Source organism: Narcine bancroftii, chromosome 5 (assembly GCF_036971445.1).
Source record: "Narcine bancroftii isolate sNarBan1 chromosome 5, sNarBan1.hap1, whole genome shotgun sequence".
NCBI lineage: Eukaryota > Metazoa > Chordata > Chondrichthyes > Torpediniformes > Narcinidae > Narcine > Narcine bancroftii.
The window spans coordinates 186,689,756-186,712,134 of NC_091473.1; the positions used below are offsets into that span (position 1 = coordinate 186,689,756).

Consider the following 22,379-nt stretch of genomic DNA (forward strand, 5'->3'; position numbering starts at 1 on the left):
ATATGGGAGGGGGAAACCACTGACAATCAGCCTATTCCTAGTAATCAGGCATGACTACTGATTTTAAAAAGTTTAACTATTTTGCATATTCAAATTGGATCTGCAAATTAAAAAAGACACTATCGCTTATTGCACCTTCAAATTAGCGGAACACTTTAGCAATTTTTGAATGCAATTTTTTTAAAAGATGGTTGTCAGTGACTATATGATATAGGACAACAAATATCCCAATCCATCATTTGTAGCTGCAATTCCAATCTTCACTCAAAGTGGGTAAGAGTCCTGCTGCAAATCAAGATCCAGGAACTCTTTTGCCAAAAGTTCATTTCAGAAAATATGCATGTAGTTGAACAACATGTGATAATTTTACACTCATTTCAAAATAATATTTAGATTTTTTTTAAGAAAAAGGTAATTTAAGAATGAAACCTACAAATAAATGAAGAGTTATAAACTCATACAACTATTTGAAATGTAAACCTGTATGTGCTGGTTGTAGAGACCAAGAATAAAACTTGGAATTACACGAGTTTCATATCCTCAGCACAGATCATTTCAACCACAATGTTGTGCCAATCTATGTAAACCTACTGCACAACAATCTGATCCTTCTCCACCTCATACCCATAACCCTCTATTTTTCTTGCAGCTGCGTGCCTCTCCAAGAGTCTTAATTGACCCTTTTGTACCAGCCTCCACCAGCATCTCCTAAGCCACTTTATAATCCAATGCAATTGTAAAGTGAAATTACTGTTTTGACTCAAAACAAAGTGTCCACTCTCTTTGCTTTGGCTTGGCGGACAAAGATTTATGGAGGGGGTAAATGTCCACCTCAGCTGCAGGCTCGTTTGTGGCTGACAAGTCCGATGCGGGACAGGCAGACACGGTTGCAGCGGTTGCAGGGGAAAATTGGTTGGTTGGGGTTGGGTGTTGGGTTTTTCCTCCTTTGCCTTTTGTCAGTGAGGTGGGCTCCTTCTTCAAAGGAGAAGACCACTAAGACCCAAATAATGACTTATAAGCTCCATCTGATCATGAACATCAATATTCACTGCCCAAGTATGCAAAGAATTAAGTAGGGTCTTGAAACATTGATAACAAAGTCCATCAGATTGCCTGCGCTCTGCAGCAGGTTTTGGACGTGCTGTAGCATCTAAAATGCTAACATCCCCTTCTATTGTGAAAGTGAACCCAAGGTTACTTGACAAATGAATGCAAATATGATTACATTTCACCGGTCTTTATTGTTGTTTTGCGAAGCCCCAGAACTGTTACAGCAAGAAGCACTGCCACAACCAGCAAGTTTCACCACAAGGGAGTCTGCTGCATGGCTCCCAAGTTCCAGCTCTCCAGAACATTCAAACGGACTTTCACAACCCTTTTTGATACGTTTTTTAGGATCTGTTATACCCGATCATATCCCTTATCTAATAGTTAATAAACTTTTACTGTCTTTGCCAAATAAAGAGTTGTTGTTCTTCACAAACAGCTTTAGCCTTGCTGAATCACCAATAGGTGATTCAATGGAATTCACTGCACTTTTTTACTTTTGTCAACATTTTAAAACTCACATTCTCCCTATGATTTTGTATTCAAAACCAGATCATTTCAACACTGGAGGCTCATTTAAAGAGGTGCTACTGCACTAACAATTATCTTTTGCTTTATGCTTGTCTGCCTTGCAGCAGGCAAAAGGAATTTCATGTAATAAGGCACTGTTTTATTACCATGACAATAACTTGAATCTTTAATTCACCTTTGAGTTCCTCCAACCTTGATCGCAAGTCATCCATCAGACCCAACCATCCACCTATCGGCTGCAATGAATTCAACCTCACATCAGACACCATTTATTGTCATGTAATAAAATAGAAATTTAATATATGAAATTGGCTTTAGTCTGCCACAGGCAAAAATTTACTTTTAGAATTGCTTGGCATCCCTTACAGACAGAAAAAGAGAAGCAAAAGGGAGTCCACTCAGAGTCACCAAGTATCCATGGATTATCTCCTGCATTGCCGCAGCTGCACAAGAAGCCAGTTCAGTTCAAACCGTTGGCAACCTGAGCCGAGATCCAAACCTCTGACACAATCAGGAAGACTTCAGCTCGCAGAGCCTTTCAGGAGCCCTTCTTGCCCTCAGAATCCTCTTGAACCCTGGTTCTGGTACTTTGACCTCATCGACAGCAGACTGAAGCCTGTGTTGGCTCCTCACCCACAAGTTGCAACAGCTTGCTGTCTATGAATGTCCTTCAGCGTAGAGCCCCTCAGTGGATGGCTGCTGTGGTCATTGTCCTTAGGGTTTTTTCCTCTGCTTCTCATTGGGGTTGTTTTTCCCTCGTTACTCGTGCCCTGTGCTAGTCTGCTGTACCCCGCAGTTTTCAACCCCTCGTGACCGCTACCAAACACAGGCACTGCCATCTTGGGCTCAGACTCTGTGGTCAAAGCATTTTTAATAAAACACTAACAGCACAGAGCTGTCAACGGGAGGACTGATCAATTGGACCCTGCAGGGGTGGGTCTCTGCTCTCCCCACGTCCACACCAGCGGCAGCGCTGTCATTAAACAAGTTTTAAAAACCTGACTGCCCAAACAACTGGGACCCCACTGAAGGTCGTGATTTCATCCCTATTACCTTCCCTCATATCTAACCTTATCACCAGCCATATTGCCAATCACACACCTTGTGAATGCAGAAAATGTAGAGCAAATGACTTCCAATTATTGAATAAGAATGCCTTAGATAAAATACACTGCAAATGAAGCAGTAGGCTCCAATCAGAAAAATGTTCATCACTTCTGCAATTCCAAGACTCTCCAAATCAATCCTAGGCCAATACATTTTAGTTGAAAGTGATTGAAGTTTTTTTTTAAAATGAACCCCCTTTAAAAAGAGCAGGCAAGGATTTCATTTAAACATGGGGTTATTTTAAGCCATAACCACAGATCTTTTTCAACTACACCTTGAACAGGGTGGGGAATATGACACACCATCTTCCTACCCACCTTCAAATCGACACAAACGCAAGTCCAAAGTTACTTAGCATTTACAAAGGATGTCATTGATGCAGACCTCACCTAATCTTGTGCCCAAAGCATAGGACCAGGCGCTATAATAACCAAAGCAACTCTACAGCCTGACGTTTTTGACTTCCAGTCCATTTGTTGTAGTGGTGAGTCTGGACCAGAGAGTAAACTAAGAGTCAAAAGTATTTACAGTTGGAGTCCTTCAAAATGTTATTTCCAACAGGCACCAACAGATCATTCTTGTTTATCCCCATTCTTCGCTATCAATGATATGTTGTCTTATTATTTGGCCCATATGTGGCTGACAGCACAAAGGTCACACATCAACTGTTCTTTTGGTTACGTCTTCCATCAGAGGCCTTTGAACAGCTGTTGGGCTTTCACTTTTCCCTTGGCATTTTGCGGGATTCCAACCCAGGACTGCTTTTGATGCCCAGGCATTTCCCAATAAACCAGTCCTTATTTGCTCTAGTGGTGAGGCACAAACTCTCTTCGCAAGCTTTCATTATTGGCAGTCTTCAGTACAATCCAGACATTTCAGCTCTTCTTGACTGGTGAGTGAACATGCCACCTGTGAGGCGCAAAGAACTTTCTTGTAGGCTCCTCGAAAGTTTCAACTGCATTTCCTCGTCCCTATGCTTTGCAACCAGGTTATTGGAAATACATAGAACAGGCAGTGGTCAATTCAGCTATCATTTGGAGCAACATGGCAGGTGATTATAACATTCTTGTCATCTCCTGCTCAGAAAATGGCGTAACCTCACAAGTTGAGGTGCTGCCATGAGCCCTTGTACACATCATTTTGGTAAAATATGGTCTTGGTTATAGCAGCATGTTCCAAGCATCTCAACAATGGAAAGATTTGGGGGGGAGTCACGTGATGGAGTAGTGGCCAGTCAGGAAACTCCAGCCCTCTCCAGAAAAGTTTAAAAAAAAACACACAAAACACAAAGGCACAAACATAAAAATTAAAACAAAGTGAAAGTAAAGGTGGGAAGAAAATGGCAGCGAAGAAAGAAAAGTCGAAAGCAACGGGAAGAAGAGAAGAAGAAAGAACGTCGGAAGAAGGTGAAGGCCTTACCAGTCCGAGGAGGCCCGCAGCGGAGAGAGAAGCCCGCTCCCTAAGGTCATTTGAGGTCCCGAGCTCGGGACTACAAAAATGGCTCGTGGAGCCAAGTAAAAGTGGGCAACCGCGCATGCGCGATGCGCAAGAAAAAAAAACACTGACGGGAGGGGGGACCAGCTGAGGAGTTGATCTCCACAGCTGAGGATGACATCGGCAACACAACAACAGGAAGAGAACAAGAAAGAAGAGAGTGAAAAGAAAACAAGGAAACTACAGATGACCAACCCAGAGGAGAAAAAAGAACATAGAGAAATGGAAGAAGGGAAAGGCAAGACAATGGATATATTTTTTTTTAAAGAACATATGGAATCAGAAAAAGAATGGCAATTACAAGAATTTAGTGAAATAAAAAGAATTAAAAGTGCAGAAGAAAAAATTAATAGATTAGAGATGGTCATGTCAGATACAGGAAAAAGAGTGGACAAGGTGGAAGAATGAGAAACAGCCGTAGAAATAGAAGTAGAGGACTTAAAAGAGAAATTAGAAGAATCTAATAAAAAAGTTAAAGAGACAAGAGCTGTCAGCTCAGAAGATAGATATAATGGAAAATTATAATAGAAGAAATAATATAAAGATAGTGGGCCTTAAAGAAGATGAAGAAGGCAAGAATATGAGAAAATTTATAAAAGATTGGATCCCCAGGGTCCTAGGAAGACCAGAATTACAGTAAGAAATGGAAATAGAAAGGGCACATAGAACATTAGCCCCGAAACCACAGCCACAACAAAAACCAAGATCCATTTTAGTAAAATTCTTAAGATATACAACAAGAGAAAATATATTGGAGAAAGCAATGAAGAAAATAAGAGAAGACAAAAAGCCACTGGAATACAAAGGTCAAAAAAAATTTTCTATCCAGACACAAGTTTTGAACTCCTGAAGAAGAGAAAGGAGTTTAATACAGCAAAAACGATCCAATGGAAAAAAGGATATAAATTTATGCTAAAGTACCCAGCGGTACTTAAAATAGTTATTCCAGGGCAGCAAAACAGACTATTCTCGGATCCGGAGGAAGCACAAAAATTTGCAGAACAACTACAAAACAGACAGAGATGAAGACATGTAACGAGAGTAAAAATGACCACGAACTATATGTATGTGTGTATATGGGTATATATATGTGTGTGTATGTATATATGTGTGTACATGAGTGTATGCGTATTTAAAAGAAAATATATAGAGTATAGATAAGAATTAATAAGGGAAAGAAAGGGAAGAGAGGAAGTAAGGAGGGAATTAAGAGAGTGACCTTTGTTGTAAATGAAAATTAAAATCTTTTCGGGGGGGGGGGGCTGGGTGGGGAGGAGTTACGGTCACTGCAAAATCAGTTGACGCTTGCGAGTGAATTCGCAAATCCAAAGGGAGAGGGGAGATGTGGTTGCCCAACAAGGGATAAAGGGCAAATCAGGAAGGGGAGGGGATAGTGGGGTTAAAGAAATTTTAGATAGGAGAATAAGGGAAATGTTTGATGTTTTAGAAATGTTGTCTTATAAAGTGTTCAAAACAAGAAAGCAGAAATGGATAAGAAGGATAGGTGATGATGAGGAAACGGAAAGGAATGATAAACAAAGTATGAAATGGCTACGTTGAACTATATGACTTTAAATATTAACGGAATACATAACCAAATCAAAAGCAAGAAACTGCTAAATTTACTGAAAAAAGAAAAAATTGATATAGCATTTGTGCAAGAAACACATTTAACTGAAATGGAGCAAAAGAAATTAAAGAGAGATTGGGTAGGACATGTAACAGCAGCGTCATATAATTCAAAAGCTAGAGGAGTAGCTATATTAATCAGTAAAAATGTACCAATTAAAATAGAAGAGGAAATAATAGATCCTGCAGGGAGATATGTAATGATAAAATGTCAGATATATTCGGAGTTTTGGAATTTACTCAATGTATATTCACCTAACGAAGAAGATCAAAAATTTATGCAAGATATTTTTTTGAAGATAGCAGACATGCAAGGAGACATTCTAATAGGAGGGGATTTCAAACTTAATTTGGATTCAAACATGGATAAAACTGGGAAAAAAATTAACAGAAAGAACAAAGTAACCAAATTTATAATTAAATCGATGCAAGAAATGCAACTTTTGGATATATGAAGGAAACAACACCCAAAGGAAAAGGAATATTATTCGGGTAGACATAAAACATACTCAAGAATAGACCTATTCCTGTTATCAGCTCGTATGCAAGACAGAGTAAGAAAAACAGAATATAAAGCTAGAATATTATTTGACCACTCACCCCTGATATTGACAATAGAGTTAGAAGACATCCCTCCAAGAATGTATAGATGGAGATTAAACTCCATGCTACTTAAAAGACAGGATTTTAGAGAATTAATTGAAAGACAAATTAAAATGTACTTTGAAATAAATACAGAATCAGTGAAAGATAAGTTTATACTATGGGATGCAATGAAAGCGTTCATCAGAGGGCAAATAATAAGTTATGTAACCAAGATGAAAAAGGACTACAATCAGGAAACAGAGCAGTTGGAAAGGGAAATAGTAAATATAGAAAAAGAATTAGCAATGAAGGAAAACACAACTAAAAGAAGAGAATTGGGAAATAAAAAAATAAAATATGAAACACTACAAACATAAGGTGGAGAAGAACATAATGAAGACAAAACAGAAATATTATGAACTAGGAGAAAAAAAACACTTAAAATTCTAGCATGGCAGTTTAAGACAGAACAAACTAAGAGAATGGTATTGGCATCAATGAAAAAAGACAAACAAATCACATATAATCCAACGGAGATTAATGAAAACTTCAGAGAATTCTACGAACAATTATATCAAACTGAAAACGAAGGGAAAGAAGACAAAATAGATGAATTTTTAACTAAAATTGAACTACCAAAATTACAAATAGAGGAACAAAATAAATTAACAGAACCATTTGAAATAGTAGAAATAGAAGAGATAATAAAAAAACTACCAAATAATAAAACACAAGGAGAGGATGGACTCCCAATAGAATTCTACAAAACATTTAAAGATTTATTAATTCCTCCCCTCCTGGAAGTAATCAACCAGATTGATAAAACACAAAGCTTACCAGATTCATATAAAACAGCAATAATTACAGTAATACCAAAGACAGGGAAAGATCCACTCGCACCAGCGTCATATAGACCAATATCTTTATTTAACACAGATTATAAGATAATAGCTAAACTATTAGCAAACAGATTAGCCGACTATGTACCAAAAATAGTAAATCTAGACCAAAATGAATTTATTAAAAAAAGACGAACAACAGACAATATTTGTAAATTTATTAACTTAATTCATGCAGTAGAAGGGAATAAAGCTCCAACAGTAGCAGTTGCTTTAGATGCAGAGAAGGCCTTTGACAGAGTAGAATGGAATTATTTATTCAAAGTATTACAAAAATTCAGTTTACCAGAGAAGTATATGAATTGGATTAAAGCATTATATAAGGGGCCATTGGTGAAATTGACAGTAAATGAATATATATCAAAGCAATTTTACTTAAGCAGATCAACAAGGCAGGGATGCCCACTATCACCCTTATTGTTCGCATTAGTTTTACCCCCTCCATAAATCTTCGTCCGCGAAGCCAAGCCAAAGAAGAAAGTTATAGAACCACTAGCAGAATTGATAAGAACAGAAAATAAAATAAAAGGGATAAAAATAAAAGACAAGGAATATAGAATCAGTTTATTTGCAGATGACGTTATAGTATACTTAACAGAACCAGAAATATCAATAAAAGAATTACATAAGAAATTGAAGGAATAAGGAGAAGTGTAGGGTTACAAGATTAACGCAAACAAAAGTGAAGCAATGCCAATGAATAATGCGGATTTCTCAAAATTTAAGAAAGAATCACCATTCAGATGGCAAGTGCAAGCAATACGATATCTAGGTATACAAATAAATAAAAACCTCGGCCATCTATATAAACTCAATTATTATCCACTAATGAAAAAATTACAGGACAACTTAGAGCATTGGAAAGACTTACCACTAACACTAATAGGAAGGATAATCTGTATTAAAATGAACATTTTCCCAAGGATACAATACCTATTTCAGGCATTGCCAATATACTTGACAGAGAAATTCTTCAAGGAGTTAAAGAAAATAAAAAGGAAATTTTTATGGAAAGGGGCGAAACCGAGGATAGAAATAGATTAATTAACAGAATGGTATTAACAAAGAGGCTTACAACTGCCCAACTTTAAAAATTATTATAGAGCCACACAATTAAGATACGTATCAGATTTTTATCAAACAAGGGAAAAGCCAGATTGGACTAGATTAGAACTAGATAAAATAGGGGAGAAGATACCTGAACATATATTATATAAATGGGATGAAAAATTGGTACAGCGTAGGAAGTCTCCAGTATTACATCATCTGCTTAATATTTGGAAGAAGATTCATGTAGAAAGGAATAAAACAAATTACTAACTACCAAAACTAATACTGACGCAAAATCAGCTAATCCCTTTTACAATAGATAACCTTTCCTTTAGAGAATGGGAGAAAAAAGGGATCAAAAGAATAGAAAATTGTTTTTCAGGAAATAAATTACTATCCTTTGAACAAATGAAGGATAAATATAATATAACTCAAGATACAGTGTTGGCATACTACCAACTGAAATCCTACTTGAAGGACAAATTGGGAAGCAGTCTGAGATTACCAGAGGGAAGTAATTTTGAATATGTGATTACAGACACAATGATAACAAAAAATTTATAACAAATATATATATTAAACTGCAAGAAAAGGAGAATGAGGAAACAAATGGTCAAACTAAACAAAAATGGGAACAAGATTTAAACAAAGATAAAGAAGGAAGCATGGGAGAAGTTATGCTCTGGAACTATGAGAAATACAACAAACATGAGGTTACATATGATACAATATAACTGGATACACAGGCTATATATTACTCAAAAGTTAAATAAATGGGACCCAACAGTATCTGACAGATGTTTTCGCTGTAAAAAGGAAATGGGAACAACAATTCATGCAATTTAGACATGTGAGAAAGTGAAAAAAATTTGGGAAGATCTAAACCAGATATTAAATAAAATCACAAAAAGCAATATACCAAAAAACCCAGAGATCTTCCTCCTAATTAACATAAAAAGAAAGAATTTGGACTTGATTTGGATGGTGCACAAAAAAGATTTGTTAGGATAGCCCTAGCTGTAGCAAAAAAATGTATTATGTCAGCCTGGAAATTAGAAGATAACTTGAGAATACAACAATGGTATATAGAAATGAATAAATGTATTCCACTAAAAAAAATAACTTATAATTTAAGAAATAATATTACAATATTTGAACAAATATGGGAGCCATACATGAAACACAATAGAGAAAACCTACTGGGGACATCTACCACCTAAAATGACAGAAGGAGAAGGAAATGAAAAGAATTGACTCAGTGGAACTTGCTTATTTTTATTGAGTGACAACATTGTTTGACGGGTTTAATGTATCTTAGATTCTGAACTTTAAATGAATGGGAGGGGAGGTAGGGAGGGTGGATGGGAAGAGGGAGGGGGGGGGAAAGAAAACGACACTGTGTATATTTGAAAAGAAAAATGTATGTATCTTGATCAATGTGGTTTATAGTGTGAAAAATAAAAAATTTAAAAAAAAACAATGGAAAGATTTCCCCGGTTTCTCCTTGTTTTTCGGCAGTTCCATTACATTTGGAGAAATCTTTTTCAAAAAGAAATCATCGATCACAAAATTCATCTTCAGAGCAGCAGCACAAGTTTACTTGACATTAAATTTAAAATCTGGCATGAAGCTAATGATGTAAACTGCAGGAGTGTTCCCACCCTCCTGATTTAAGGTGTCCACATTTCAGAGTCTACAGTCACCTCAAAGCAATGGAGAGACATCTTTAATCAATAACTAGTTTATTATCTAGAGTCTAGAGCTAGATGAGGTCCTTACCCGGGAAGAGACATACAAGGCAATTGAACAACTGAAAAGTGGCAAAGCAGCAGATATGGATGGAAATCCCCCCCCCACCCCCCAGAGATCTGGAAGGCTGGCACCAAAACTCTGCATACCAAACTTCATGAGTTTTTCATGCTCTGCTGGGACCAAGAAAAGCTGCCTCAAGACCTTCGTGATACCATCATCATTGCCCTGTACAAAAACAAAGGCGAGAAATCAGACTGCTCAAACTACAGGGGAATCACACTGCTCTCCATTGCAGGCAAAATCTTCGCTGGGATTCTCCTTAATAGACTAATACCTAGTGTCGCCAAAAGTGTCCTCCCAGAATCACAGTGTGGCTTACGCGCAAACAGAGGAACTACTGACATGGTCTTTGCCCTCAGACAGCTCCAAGAAAAGGGCAGAGAACAAAACAAAGGACTCTACATCACCTTTGTTGACCTCACCAACGCCTTCGACACCGTGAGCAGGAAAGGGCTTTGGCAAATACTAGAGCGCCTCGGATGCCCCAAGTTCCTCAACATGGTTATCCAACTGCACGAAAACCAACAAGGTCGGGTCAGATACAGCAATGAGCTCTCCAAACCCTTCTCCATCGACAACGGTGTGAAGCAAGGCTGCGTCCTCGCACCAACCCTCTTTACTATCTTCTTCAGCATGATGTTGAAACTCACCATGAAAGACCTCAACAATGAAGATGTTGTTTACATCCGGTACCGCACGGATGGCAGTCTCTTCAATCTGAGGCGCCAGAAAGCTCACACCAAGACACAAGAGCAACTTGTCTGTGAACAACTCTGCAGATGATGGCGCTTTAGTTGCCCATTCAGAGCCAGCTCTCCAGCGCATGATGTCCTGATTTGAAGAAACTGCCAAAATGTTTGGCCTGGAAGTCAGCCTGAAGAAAACTGAGGTCCTCCATCAGCCAGCTCCCCACCATAACTATCAGCCCCCCCACATCTCCATCGGGCACACAGAACTCAAAACGGTCAACCAGTTTACCTACCTCGGCTGCACCATTTCATCTGATGCAAGGATCGACAACGAGATAGACAACAAACTTGCCAAGGCAAATAGTGCCTTTGGAAGACTACATAAAGAGTCTGGAAAAACAACCACCTGAAGAAACACACAAAGATCAGCGTGTACAGAGCTGTTGTCATACCCACGCTCCTGTTCGGCTCCAAATCATGGGTCCTCTACCGGCATCACCTACGGCTCCAAGAACGTTTCCATCAACACTGTCTCGCCTCCATCCTCAACATTCATTGGAGTGACTTCATCACCAACATCGAAGTACTCGAGCTGGCAGAGTCCGCAAGCATCGAATCCAAGCTGCTGAAGACCCAACTGCGCTGCCTGGGTCACGTCTCCAGAATGGAGGACCATCGCCTTCCCAACATCGTGTTATATGGCGAGCTCTCCACTGGCCACCGAGACAGTGGTGCACCAAAGAAGAGGTACAAGGACTGCTTAAAGAAATCTCTTGGTGACTGCCACATTGACCACCGCCAGTGGGCTGATATCGCCTCCAATCGTGCATCTCGGCGCCTCACAGTTCGGCGGGCAGCAACCTCCTTTGAAGAAGACCACAGAGCCCACCTCACTGACAAAAGACAGAGGAGGAAAAACCCAACACCCAACCCACCTATTTTCCCTTGCAACCGTGCCTGCCTGTCCCACATCGGACTTGTCAGTCACCAACGAGCCTGCAGCAGACGTGGACATACCCCTCCATAAATCTTCGTCCGCGAAGCCAGGCCAAAGAAGTTTATTATCGTATACACTCCAATGTCGACATGGACCAAAATTCTTTCTTGCTTCAACTAAACTGCAAAAAAACTAAAATACATAATAAATACACAAGACAAAAAGTGACAGCAATTGTGAGTGAAGATGGTCCTTTTCTGATTGAAGCCATCTATGATGAGCATAACAATTCCCTGAAAAACTCTCCAAATCCATTGACACAAGAGGCGAATCAGACTGTGCTCTCTCCCATGCCAAAATTCCCCATACTTGAAGTAATTTGGATCTCTGCTGCTCCACTGACAAGCCATATTGTTTGCACACATAAGAGCAGCCACTAACCTGAACTGTCAGAGCATGTGAACAGAGAAAAATAGTCAAACTCATTCTCAACGTGACCTCAAGGAAGTGCAACACCCTAGAGTTGCCTGGGAATCCCTGGGCTTTGCCCTCTCAAAAGCAGATGAACATGGAGAATTTCTGTTCCATATATCAGTAGTATAAAGAACCCCAGAATAAATCAGTAGAAAGAATTACCCTCCCACCCTGTCGGTGGGAGGTTGCCAGTCCATCATTGACCCAATAATCTCAGAAACCACGAAAATTACGTGGATATTTTATTTTTGATCCCAGGGGACCACCCAAGGATAAATTTAAGGCATTCCAATCCTCTGTATTCCACGCATGCAGACGATTCCAACGGCACTTAAGTCTATTAAAATGCAGCCAAAGTGAAGAGATCGTGCCTGCATTTGCTTTTTAAATTGCTTTGATTCTAATTAAAGATTAGGTCACAGGGGTGCTGCCAAGCATTAAGTTTCCAGGTATCACTGTGTGACAACAGCAAATAAGCTGCCATGGAAATAATTAAACAAACTTGCTGGTTTTGTCGAATGAAAACCATGTCTGCTCGAGGACACCGCACAGCACCCATGTCTTGCTATTGTGGTCACGATGCAATTTTGAGGTAACAGCTGATTTTTCCTAGACCAAGATTAAAGGTTTTTTTATTATCATGCAATAAAACAGATGTAATATTACACGAATTTGCATTCAGGCAAAGTTTTACCATCAGCAGAAATTCCCTGGCATCCCTTTCAAAGAAATTGAAGCAAAAGAGTCCTTTCAGTCACTGGGGGGTCCATGAATTTCCCTCCAGCACTCCCGCAGCCTCTGCAGCCACAGACTCCAGTCCAAACCATTGGCAACCTGGGCTCCAGATGAGAACTTCTGATATGATCAGGAAGCCCTCAGCACTCTCTCATGTCCTGGTTCCAAAACCTAGTATCCCTTCAGCCAGTCTCCAGCAGTCCACGTCACTGTCAGCTCATCACCAGTAAGTTCTTCAGCCGCAGAGCCCCTCACTGGTCCACCACCGTCCCATTGGGTTGACTCCCCTGCTTCTCTTTCTCAAACAGGGACATGGCCTCCCTGTTTTCTGGTGCCCTGCACAAGACCTCTTCTTTCCTGGAATCAGCCACCCCTCAAGGCCACTGCCGAAAGCAAGCACTGCCATCTTCAACCTCATGTCTTGATAATCAAGAGTCAAACAGTATATAACAGCTTACTGAAAATGTTTTGCAATCAAAGTCCACCAGGGTGACTGGAAATTGCAGCACGATTTTATGCCGAGATACTTGCAGTATATGCACTAAAATACCCATTATCTTGCATTCAATCAACCAGAAACAAACCACCAGCAAGAAAAAAAAAGCAGAAATAAATTTCAAGATAGATAAGAATAAATAAAAGTTTTAAATTGTAAATGTTTTCCAAGACAACACACAACCCCTCTGTGAAGATGGGAGCAAATAATTAACCACCGGAACACTCTGGTCATGCCCTGTCCACAGCAGCCATTTGGAAAGAAAATGTTTCAATAAAGTTGTTTGAATAAAATGGTGGCGCACCAGATGAAGAGCTGTCTGGGGCTACTCACCACTGGGGAGACACCCCCAAAATGTCACCCTATTCCTGCCTGGTAAGAGCTTTTACCTTATTAAGGCTTTATCTGCAAACTTAGGGGAACATTCATGAATGGAGTTCGAATATAAAGGAAGGTGTGCAGACGTACGTGGAGGTGAGTCATACTGCATCGAGGACCTGACAAGGACACATGTGGAGGTGTGTCGGGATGCACCAACAGCCTAACCAGGACCAGGTGAGTTCGGTTGTCACCACAAGGAAAGTGCACCAAGGGCCTGACCAGGATACTTGCATAGAGGTGAGTCAGAATGAGTCAAGTCCTGACCGGGACACTTGCGTGGAGGTGAATTGGGTTGTGACATTATGACAGCAATACAGTTAGTGTAGCAACATTGTTTCCAGCACCAGTGACCAGGATTCAAATTTAAATTTTGTAACTTAAGGGAATTACCTGATCAAAGTGAACTTTACATAATTAAAGGCTGTAATACAGAATTTTTTTTTAAATTCCTTTCCATTTTACATTGTCATTTGTCTTTTAAACCATGTATTTTTAATGCAGATGTATTGGTTAGGCATTTTAAGAGTTTCAGACAGCTGGAAAATTCACATATCCAACATCCGTGATCCCCGAGGTTGCCGGATAATGGGATTTTACTGTAATTATGTCCTCAAAGACAACAGGAGGAATAAGGCAGTTAATTGATTGATTAGTGCGAGAGAGAAAAAACGCATCCCAAATTGAGACATTGGGTTAGGTGAGATACAAACCAGAGGAGACAGGTTAAGGATGAAAGGGGAGAAGTTTAGGAGGAATATTCAGGGTACTTCACCCAGAGAGTTGTGGGAGTGTGGAACGAGCTGCCAGTTGAAGTGGTGAATTCAGGCTCAATTTTAACATTTAAGAAGAATTTGGACAGGTTCATTGTTGGGAGGGGTATGGAGGGTTATGGACCAGGTGCAGGTCAATGGGACTAGTCAGATTAATAGTTCAGCACAGCTAGAAGGATCTGATTTCTATGCTGTTATGTTCTATGGTTCAAGATTCAAGATTATTTTATTGTCAGGTAACAAAAAAGAAAATGTGATAGTACACAAAATTTAATCTACCATAAGGCAAAGATTCACAATCAGCAAACACTGCCCAGCGCAATGGTAAATGTAATAAATTTACCTTTTCACATCCAGCATACTATACGGGTGACATCAAAGCAGTTCTTCCGTATCACTGTTAGCTCTAAATAAATCTCAGAAACCATTAAATGGATTAGCTATATTCCAAAAAACAATCAAGCAATTCACTTATTCCCACACATTCTACCGAGATCTTGGACAATAATTCAAGCTTCTTCAAAGTGCGTAAGATTTTACTTGCATTTCAAGTGTTTCTTTTTAACCACAATGCTACAACAACAGTTCGAGGGATCAGTGTTTATGAAATTGATGGCACTGCATTTCTCAATTTACCAGATCATTTGTTCTGAGTCCTTACATTACAACCACTTCACCCAAGAAAAGCATGGTGATCCTCAGGTAAGATGCTGATGGTGAAAGTGCACCAAAACTACAGTAAACCCCTGGTATCCAGCATCTATGGAGATTGGTAGATGCTGGATGCGTGTATTTTCTGGTGGCTTGAGACTTATTCTTACGATGCTAACTAATGGACCTGCATTAAGAATAAACAGTTGAAAAGACAAAAATGCTCCAAGGGCTCCTCAACTTACGATGGGATTGTGTTGAAAAAGTGCAAATCCACACCTACCGTTTTTTAAAATAATTTTGAATCACTGAAAAAACCATCAACATACACAGCTGAAAGCACACAGGGCATGAAAAGAATGTTTGAAGCATTAAATTAAAATTAATTGCTGGATGGTAAGTACACACATGGGCGTTTAGTAGACATGAGGAGTTGTTTACAGTCCACTTATTCACGTGATGGCTAGAGTCTGCAAGTGTGGTTGAGTCAGTATTGGGTCTATCACCCAGCATTGCGAGAGTAGCATACTACATATCGCAAGTGTGGAAAGAGAACAGAATTCAAAATTGAAAGTACGGATTCGTACCATCGTAACCGAAAAATCATAAGTCAGATCATCGCAAGTAGGGGAGCACCTGTATACTGTACCTACACTGAACAAACTTCACTTGCATGAATACATAAGCCTTAAAGAATTTTACTTTATTTTCAGTCACATTCTCTGAAAACATTTAACCATCGCTACATCTGCAGGTTCCTCCCCTCCACGGAGCCACCCAAAAGACAAACAATAACATCATAGATAATTAACCCCTCCTCTTCCAAGTTTACAGATATAGCATCTCACCAGAGTGACTCTAACTAAGCAGGGATAAAGAGTCACCCCAACAACAAGCAGCATTAACTAGTTCTTCATCCTGGGTGACGCCATCGCTGTTTCACACAATTTTATTCAAACAGCTTCTACGAGCGAAGTTGAACCAAGGCCCTGCCTCCACTTATTGAATCTTTTTCACCAAAGGTTTATGTGTTGTTTCAGAGTATATTATTTTTACAAATTTAAACTTGAATATTTTTATCTATTATTTTGTTTATTTTAACTTTTAATTTCATTTTCCTCTAGTATTTTGCAGGTTGCTTGAATTCCAGATACCAGGATATTATTATATTAGTTTTTAAACAATAGTTAATTGCCAGAGTTAATTACGAGTGAATTATCCAATGACTTGTACTCTGGCTGGCTGTGCAGAGTGTATGCAACCTTCAAACAAAACTTTTATTGTAAAATAAAGACGAAGTGTGCTACAAGCACTTAACTATTAATTTAAAATAGTGCTGGCATATATTAGTCTTTTTTCCAAAAATTTACATCCTGACGTACTTGTGCAAAGAGGAGCTGGGTTATGCCAGCATCATGAAGAACGAAGCAAACAACTTCAAAACTAGAAGTTTTAACATCTGAAATAACAGTATCATAATTATTCATCTCACCCACTAACAAATCCCAGCTTTTAGCTTTGACACCAATTAAACTGCACATCATCTTTTCGTTGAAGTCACCAGATCCAGACAACGTGGCAATTGCTATTCATGTCCCCAATCTTACAAGCAAGTTCTCTGCAGGCATGTGACAGTTTTGAATCCACAAGGCCGGATCACAGCTCATGTGGTCATTTAATTCTACATTATTATTAAAATGGCACCCAGTCACTCCCAATTGTAACATGAAAATTTAGATCACTAAAGAGAGTACAGCATTCATGTAATAGGCAGTAAAACCCCTGGTATCTAGCACCTATGGGGATTGGTAGATCCCAGTTAAGAGAATTTTCTGGTTGCTTGAGATAATTCGCCAATCACACAACGCACTAACTGCAAGGCGCACCAATTTTCAACCATATTTTTTTTTTTAAAAACATACTTATTTTCTGAGATTTTTTTTGCCGGATAACAGTGCTTTTCTGTATTGAGAATTCAGCAGTCTCTGACATGCTTAATGAATTCAAGGAATTTTTTTTATGCCGAAGTGTTTCATTCCCCATAACATGCACAATTTGTGTGCCTGATGTGCCAAGAAACTTTATAAAATATATGCAAAAATGAGTCTGGTATCTTAGCCTGGAAATAACTAACAACCAAGAACAAAATTCTGACCAACTTCACCACTGTTCATGCCTTGTCATCGATACAAACCTTGCTTAAAAGTTCAATTTTGCAGTAGTAATTGCAATCTGTCTGTTTGAAAGTGGTACTTGGTGATGGGAGGGAATATCTCTAAATCTTTTGACACCACATTAAACACCAAACCAAGCAAGTACACATAAATAATAAGATCCAGGACCAGCTGTTGTACAAAATTAAACGCTGGTCAATAAAATAACTTCTTATTGGTTATTCAGCCTATCATGAAAATGGGCCAATTTTATGCAGAAATAAAGTTAGGGTGGCACAATTAGTGTAGCACTGTTACAGTGCCAGCAACCAAGGGTCATATCCAGAGTAAAGATACTCTTCCTACCCTTCAAAATGTATGGGGACAGCATGGGCTCATGGGCTAGAAGGACATGTTGCCATGCTGTATGTCTAAATTTAAATTTAAAATAGTCCATTAAATAGGTCTATTTGACCACTGCCCCTCCAAATTATCTACCTCATTGCCACTAGATATTTTTTCTTACCAACTTTAGACAGTGGAAACGCATTTCAAGACACTTACGTACACAATATACAATCACTTGCACTGAGTGGTAATGTATGACAATTGGAAAGTGCATGAAACAGGCAGTCATTAGGCTTTCTCCATCTTTACAAAGGTCCGAAGGCAGATAGACTGTTGGAATATGCTCCAGCTTCCATCCGCCTATGGAGGGTACACTTAAAGGAGGAGTGTAATTGCTCCACCTCCTCCATAAAAGGAATGCCACTGAAAGCGGAGAGCTGATGATGTGATGATGACGCCATCAGCCCATAACCCAAGCGTGATTTTTTTTAAAAAAAAGTGCAAATACACAATCCTGGAGAAATTCAGCAGATTATTAGATTAAAAACACTTGACGTTCTCACTTCCCAGCGTGCATGTCTGATGTCACAGTGGCAGGCAGTGCTACTGCACCACTTGCCCTGCCTCCCTCAGCTCTGGAAGCTGGCTCCTGACTCTGCTCTCCACAAAGGCAACGTGGGATCCACATTATAGGATGTCACCATAAAAGGTAAAATCACCTTTTATTTTTAAAAAGACTTGAGCCAGCTTTAATGTGGGTTTTCACCATAACAAGGCCGAATGATGGCAACAAAATCACTTGTGTTAGAGGATTAAATTTTCACATGCTTAATAATACAGATAATCATTTGACACATCCCAATCTTGTACAATAATGTTTCTTCCATTGTACTTTTATCATTCAAGGAAAAATAATAATTGCAAAGAACAATTCTACATTGAGATTTTTTCAAATCTTTTTCAGCTTGACCTTACAATTACTATTTTCATCTCTCTGTGAGCCAACTTTGCACTTCATTTTGGAGAGCTGCTTAATAACAATTTTGGAATTAAATAAAACTTTAAAGCAAAAACTCAGGCAAATATCACAATAATTAAGTCCTAACAATAGAAAGAATATTTTTTGTCTGACATAGAATAAAGCCCTAAAGCTGACAACACAAAGTCAACCAGAGGACCAGAATAGCAAATCTTGCCCAAATATACTGGTGGAGAGAAGTCAGGGAAAAAAAACTAAAACAGCATCTCCTGACAAAAGCAGGCTAATTTTTGTTAAAGCATACAGAGGATAGGTGCAGACCAAGAGGACAGGATGAACCACACAGCAGTCTTGCCTGACAGGAATGCCAACTAATCTTAAACATTGCTGGAAGTATCATGGTTGCCATATTCAGCATCAAAGCATTGCGTTCAAAAGTTCAATGCACCTGCTATTACAAAGCACCAATCAAACTCAGCACCAGCCATGAAAAGAATTACGTTTATAACCACTCTTTTTTTTAAAGTATATAACTCCGATTGAACAATAAACAAATTAAAAAGTTGTATACAAGCCAGTTACCGACATTTATTTTAAAAATATAACAAATGCCAACTAAAACAACATGCCACAAACCACCATTTTGTTTTTCAAAATGGTGGCCATCAAAAAAATTTCAAAGCAACTTTTTTTTCTGTATGAAAATTCAGGGATTTCAAAACCATTATGACACACGATGATCTTCTCCCATCCAAACACTTTGAAAGTGGTTTCTTGCTACAGCATCAGAATCACTAGCCAAGTGCCATTTTCTGCAACTTTCACATCCTGCTTCAAACTTCCCACTTACACAGCACAGAATGGAACGTGGCAAAGCTTACTACCATTTTTTTTTTGGAAAAACACAAATTCACAAACCTGCTAACCGACCAAATATTACATTGTCAGAGTCACAGACCTACACTGGCCAAAATGCCAACCTGAACTAACCCACTTGCCAACGTTCAGCTGACGCCCCGCCGAACCATTCCTATCCATGGACTTGCCTCGGCATCGAGTAAAACATATGCTGAAGAGACTCAGCAGGTCAAGCAGCGTACTTCTTAAGATATGTAACCAACGCTTCGGGCTCGACCCCCTCCATCAGGACGTGATGCCTCTGCTCCACCTCTCTGGGACAAAAATCTACAAAAGCCACCCCACGTGAAGCATCGCCATCAGAAAATCTGGGAGGTGGGGCAAAGGGCTTCAGACAGCGACGCACCCCTTTCTGATGAGGGGCAAGTTTTCTGGGGTGGTGACCGCGAACGTGCCCGTGCCAGCTCGCAGGGCGACCCGTCCCAGCAGACCACCTCGTTCCCCTTCTCCTCATGAAAAAAACTCTCCCTCTCCCCCCCCCACACACAAAAAAGCACCACCCTGCCCAATTTTTCTCACCCCAAATCACAGGGTTTTATCAGAACAAATCTCACCACTGCAGAATTCTACTGGAAACAATACACGTCCAAGTGCACCACGTTTCAGGAAACAATAATAACCACATGCACGTTGATGTTTCCAAAGGGAATGTGGAAAAATAGCATGCCTTTACCTGAAAGTTTCGCCTGTCTTAAAATAAAAGTAGGAAAATTAACAAAAAAGTGCTGGCAGGTCAATGTAAATGGAGGTGCCCGCAGTCAGCCATGTTTATTGAGGGAAGAGGGAATAAAAAGAGGTTTGCAGAGGACAGGAGGAGGGGAGTTGAAAGGGGGAATGAGCCTCTGGAGGGAAATAGTCCCGGGGTTAAAATGGCGGCCCGGGCGCACGTTTGGGTCGGGGAAAGGGGCGGGAGGTGAGAAGAAGAGGCCTGCGAACAACAATAAAAATATTACCCCTTTCCAATCAAGCCTCCGTGACCCGGTCCGCCCACTCCTCCCCCCTCCCCCCCCACCCCGATCAAGAGTCGCCCGTTAACCCTTCACCGCCGCGGCGCGAGCGGGCTCGAGCCGCCGGGTCCAAGATGGCGGCGGCCCCAAGATGGCGCCGGCGGCGGCGTCTCCCTCCCCCCTCCCCTCCTTCACCCGCCGCAAACAATAACAATTCCCCTCCCCTCCCTCCCTCCCTCCTTCCTCTACCCCGCTTCCCACATCTCCGACCCTCCCCACTCTGTCGCCTTTACCTGATCCCCACCTCTGCAAGGACGTCGGGAGTTGTGCTGAGGCGGGGACGTTCGCGCGCGCTCGGCTTGGCGGACGAGTCCCGGAGAAAAGCCTCCTCCTCTCCTCCTCCGCGGACTATTTCCCCCCCCCTCAGACTTTTTTTTCTCTCTCTCTGGCGTCGTTTCTGGAACGTTCTCCCGCCGGAGGGGAACCCGAGAAGACCCTCCCCGCGCGTTACGCCCCCCTCACCCCTCCCCCCTTTCAAAACAACAGAAAGTAAACCGCCTCACCGCTTCCGGTCGCCTCCGCGCGTTTTTGTACTCTGACGTCACTTCCCGTCAGCTCAGGGGTCTAGCTGCCTTGTGTGTCACCATGTTAGTTCTACCCTCTCCACCCCCCAACCCCCTTGAGGTGGGGGGGATGTCTTTATTTTCTATTTGCCTCCCACATTCCCTCTGATTGGAGGCCATTCAGCCCATCTGATCTGTGTGGGTGCCCTTGCCCTGGAGAAGATTGCCTCCCCACACACCCACTTGTACGCAGAACAATGTCTGCATTTCCCATCTCTCCTGTAATCCAGCCATTTGGCATATTGAAGTGAAAGCATTCCTTTTTTTTCTTTCAACCTTGCATTATGTCGGTATTCGTTCACGCTGTTGGTTTCGTTCACGCTGTCGGTAAAAGTACAGAAGAAACCAGCTTAAACTCGACTGCTTCGCAGGGAAGTGAGCTCGGAAAACTTTTGAGGGGCAGGGTGGGGGGGAGCCAGCCGGAAAGAAAAAAGGTTGAGGCTGGCTGCCCTAATTGATTTGAGAGGGCGCTGAGGGCTAGAAGGGGTCCCGTAAGGGCCTCGGGTGCTGCAGGCTTCCTGATCCTGTTGGGGGGGGGGGGTTTAGCTCGGGTTGCCGATGGTTTGAGCAGGAGTCTGTGCAGCTGTGGGAGTGCTGGAGGGGAATCCACGGACACTCCGTGTCTCTAAAACAACTTTGCTTCTCTGAAAGCTCAGTCGTTAGAGAACTGGTCTTGTAAACTAGGGTTCATTCCCCCACTGATCTTGGGTTGTGTCATTTAACAGGGTTAATTCATTTTTAGAGCAAAAGATATGATGGGGAAGAGTGATCATAATGTGACAAAAAATTGAATTCAATTCAATAGCAATGTTGCTAAGCCTGAAAGTTAAACAAAGTCCAATAAGGTAGGAATGATGGTGTTAGTTTAAGCAGATTGAGAAATGAGTTTATACATTGTGATGGCACATAATGGCAAATAAATAAATAATTTGATTCATCACTTAAATATACAATCTCTGAAAGAGTAATATTATACATTGAAGTATTTAGCTTTGATGAACTAGAAAAAATATACAGTAAAATCCCTGGTATCCAGTACCAGTGGGGATTGGTAGATGCAGGATAAGTGTATTTTCTGGTTGCTCAAGACTCACTCTTACAATGCCTAACTAGTATACCTCCAG

General features: G+C 40.5%; 1 protein-coding gene across 10 annotated transcripts in view; it reads right to left on the reverse strand.

Moving 5' to 3' along the window:
- Positions 1 to 21,123, reverse strand: part of pogzb (pogo transposable element derived with ZNF domain b) — a 112,374-nt gene extending 91,251 nt beyond the window's left edge. For 4 of the 10 annotated variants that reach the window (XM_069940192.1, XM_069940191.1, XM_069940183.1 and 1 more), the window contains exon 1: positions 20,926 to 21,123. The gene's annotated coding sequence lies outside the window, so the exon portion shown is untranslated. Of the gene's footprint in view, positions 1 to 14,979; positions 15,049 to 20,239; positions 20,340 to 20,638; positions 20,663 to 20,925 lie in introns of those variants that run through there. The other 6 variants (XM_069940188.1, XM_069940187.1, XM_069940186.1 and 3 more) reach the window with 4 other exon arrangements.
- Positions 21,124 to 22,379: the final 1,256 nt, after the last annotated feature.